General features: G+C 44.5%; 1 non-coding gene across 1 annotated transcript; it reads right to left on the reverse strand.

Annotated features, from left to right (window-relative positions):
• Window positions 1-851: 851 nt before the first annotated feature.
• LOC115900565 lies at window positions 852-912 on the reverse strand. The gene has a single exon (XR_004060242.1). It is a non-coding gene; the product is annotated as a U7 small nuclear RNA (small nuclear RNA).
• Window positions 913-3,810: the final 2,898 nt, after the last annotated feature.

Raw genomic sequence — 3,810 nt, forward strand, 5'->3', positions numbered from 1 at the left:
CACTTGTGTATAAATTTCTGTGTGGACATATGTTTTTATTTCTCTTGGGTGTATACTTAGGAGTGGAACTGCTCGGTCATATGGAAACTGTTTAACTTGCTGAGAAACTGCCAGACTGTTTTCCACAGTGGCTACACCCGTTGTACATTTGCACCAGCAATGCTGAAGGGTTCCAGTTTCTCTATACGCTCACCAACTCTTTTTTTTATTTGAGCCATCCTAGTGTGAAGTGGTATCTCATTGTGGTTGTGATTTACTTTCCCTAATGACCAATGACATTGAACATCTTTTCATGTGCTTTTTGGTGATTCATATATCTTCTCTGGAGAAATGTCTATTCAAGTCCTTTGCCCATTGTTTAACTGAATTATCTTTTTTTTTCTTTTTTTTTTTTTTTTTTTGAGACAGAGTCTCGCTCTGCTGTCTCGGCTCACTGCCACCTCCGCCTCCTGGGTTCTGGCGATTCTCCCTCCTCAACCTCCTGAGTAGCTGAGACCACAGGCGCCCGCCATGCCCAGCTACTTTTTATGTTTTTAGTTGAGACAGGGTTTCGCCATGTTGGCCAGGCTAGTCTTGAACTCCTGGCCTCAGGTGATCCACCCACGTCGGCCTCCCTAAGTGCTGGATTACAGGCGTGTGCCACCGCGATGGGCCCTATGTTATGTTTTTGTCGTTGAGTTATGAGAGTTCTTTATATATTCTGAATATTAAACCCTTACCAGATATATGATTTGTTAATATTTTCTCCCATTCTGTAGGTTGTGTTTTCACATTCTTGATAATGTCTTTTGATGTAAAAGATTTTTTATTTATTTATTTATTTATTTATTTATTTATTTATTTATTTATTTTGGGGCTTTCCGGCAAAACTGGAAAGCCTGCTAGACAAATTCTAAAAGAGCTGTAACACTCAAAAGATTTTCTTTTAAGAAAAAGAAAGGGAAGAGGAAGAACGGTATATCACTTTTGTTGCTGACTTTCTATAGTTATATATATATATATTTATGTACATAAATATATGTGTTATATATATGTGTATGTGTGTTTGTGTGTGTGTGTGTGTATATATATGTATATTTAAAACCAAGGCTGGGCACAGTGGCTCATGCTTATAATTCAGTGCTTGTGGGAAGTCAAGGTGGGAAGATACCTTGAGGTCAGAAGTTCAAGACCAGACTGGCCAGCATAGTGAGACCCCGTCTCCATAAAAACTTTTAAGAATAGCCAGGCGTGGTGGTGCATGCCTGTAGTCCTAGCTACTTGAAAGACTGAGGTGGGAGGTTTACTTGAGCCCAGGAGTTTGAGACTGCAGTGAGCTATGATTGCACCACTGTTTCAGCCTGGGTGACACAGTGAGACCTTGTCTGTAAAACAAAAAATTAAATTAAAAAAATTAAGAAACTCCAGAAATTTCTGTGTAACAAAATGCCCATTTGCCCTTGAGGCAGTTCTACTCTAATAAGCATAACAAACAAAACTAGGACCTAAAACCACTTGTCAATGGGACTGTTTCTTGTGTTCTGTTTTCCATTTATTCTCTGTTATGATCTGAAACTTCTTTTTTTTTGAGATGTAGTCTCGCTCTGTCACTCAGGCTGGAGTGCAGTTGCGCGATCTTGGCTCATTGCAAGCTCCGCCTCCCGGGTTCACGCCATTCCTCTCCCTCAGCCTTCTGAGAAGCTGGGACTACAGGTGCCCGCCACCACGCCCCTGGCTAATTTTTTGTATTTTTTGAGACGGGATTTCACCATGTTAGCCAGGATGATCTGGATCTCCTGACCTCGTGATCCGCCCACCTCGGCCTCCAAGTGCTGGGATTACAGGCATGAGCCACCATGCCCAGCCATGATCTGAAGCTTCTAATACCATGTGCATGTTAAGGTTCCTTATTCCTGCCTGACTCTTGTTCTTTTCAGATTGTCAGTTAGCAGCTCTATTGTTAAGTACAAATCACTTTCATTCCCCTTATTAGTCCTGGACCCCAGAGAGGTGGCCTTTTCCCTGGGGTGGGAGGTGTGGCTAGGCAACTGTTCGGTGTGCTTACCTCATAGGAGAGGCCCTGGGGCTTAGGACTATGCTGAGGTTCGAGATGGGGCCTCAAAGGAGAAGATGCTCTTCGACTCTGCATTTGTCTGCATCTTTCCCCGCTGGTTCCTGGACACTCACCAGTCACAGTAATATGACTGCTGAATACACCCCTGCTTAGACCAGCGGGCTTCCCTCTGCTGCATGGCTTGGACTATCTCTAACCTGGAAAGGAATCCCTGTCTGCTCTCCCCAAGCATTTCTCTTCCATCGATTCCATTCACAATAAAAACTTAGGGTAGTTCTCTCTTTTTTTTTTTTTTTTTTGAGACGGGGTCTTGCTCTGTCACCCAGAGCAGTGGCTTTATCTTAGCTCACTGCAATCTCTGTCTCCCAGGCTCCAGTAATCCTCCCACCTCAGCCTCCCAAGTAGCTGAGACTACAGGCGTGCACCACCACTCCAGGCAAATTTTTAATTTTTTTTTTTTTTTTTTTTTGTAGAGACAGGGGTTTCATTGTATTGCCCAAGACAGTCTTGAACTCCTGGCCTCAAATGATCCTCCCTCCTTGGCCTCCAAAGTGCTGGGATTACAGGCATGAGGCATGCCTGGCCCTTCGTACAACATTTCATTTTATAATGAGAGAGGACATTTAAGACACCAACGAAACCATCCAGGTCACAGGTTTAAACAAATGCTGCAGTGCTACTGCTTGAGTGCAAACAAGAACCGGCAGGAGGTTGAGGGATATTGGATCTGATCTTTGGAGACCATGTGAAGAGCAGCACAGGGCTGTCATATTTCGTGACTGGGTTTAGCAAGATTGCAACTGAATAAGCAAAGAAATTAGAATGACGTGCTCCAAACATTAGTATGGAGAGGACCAAATATTAACTCAGGACAATTAAAGCCCAACAGGAGGGGAGCTTGCCATGCTGGGCATATTATGGGACCAAACTTGGGTCCACCGACCCAAAGCAGAAAAGCCAAACACTGACATTAGGATTTGCAGCAGAGAAAGTGAGGCATTTCTTGCAGGGCTCCAAGCAAGGAAAATTGAGTAGCCAATGCTTAAGACCCAGACTCCCCTGTGGCTTACATGTCAGGGTTTTGTTGTTGCTGTTTTAGAATCAGGGTCTCACTTTGTTGCCCAGGCTGGAATACTGCTCACTGCAGCCACAAACTCTTGGCTCAAGCAATGCTTCTGTCTCAGCCTCCCGAGTAGCTGGGACTGTAGGTGCGTACCACTATGCCCAGCTATTTTTTTTTTTTTTTTTTTTTTTTTGAGACAGAGTTTTGCTCTTGTTGCCCTGGCTGGAGTGCAATGGCGTGATCTCGGCTCACCAGTATCCTCCACCTCTCAGGTTCAAGAGATTCTCCTGCCTCAGCCTGCCGAGTAGCTGGGATTACAGGCATGCGCCACCAATGCTTCGCTAATTTTGTATTTTTAGTAGAGGCGAAGTTTCTCCATGTTGGGCAGGCTGGTCTCGAACTCCCGGCCTCAGGTGACCCACCCACCTCAGCCTCCCAAAGTGCTGGAATTACAGGCGTGAGCCACCGCACCTGGCCATGCCCAGCTAATTTTTTAAAAATTATTTTTTGTGGAGATGAGATATCATTATGTTGCACAGGCTGGTCTTTAACTCCTGGTTTCAAGTGACCCTCCTGCCTCAATCTCTCAAAGAGTTGATATTACAGATGAGAGCCACCATGCCCAGCCCATGTAATGGGGTTTAAAAGGTGGGGAGGCAGAGGTTGCAGGCAAAGTCATAAATCAATGTATGGA

Source organism: Rhinopithecus roxellana, chromosome 11 (genome assembly GCF_007565055.1).
Source record: "Rhinopithecus roxellana isolate Shanxi Qingling chromosome 11, ASM756505v1, whole genome shotgun sequence".
In the NCBI taxonomy this organism is placed as follows: domain Eukaryota; kingdom Metazoa; phylum Chordata; class Mammalia; order Primates; family Cercopithecidae; genus Rhinopithecus; species Rhinopithecus roxellana.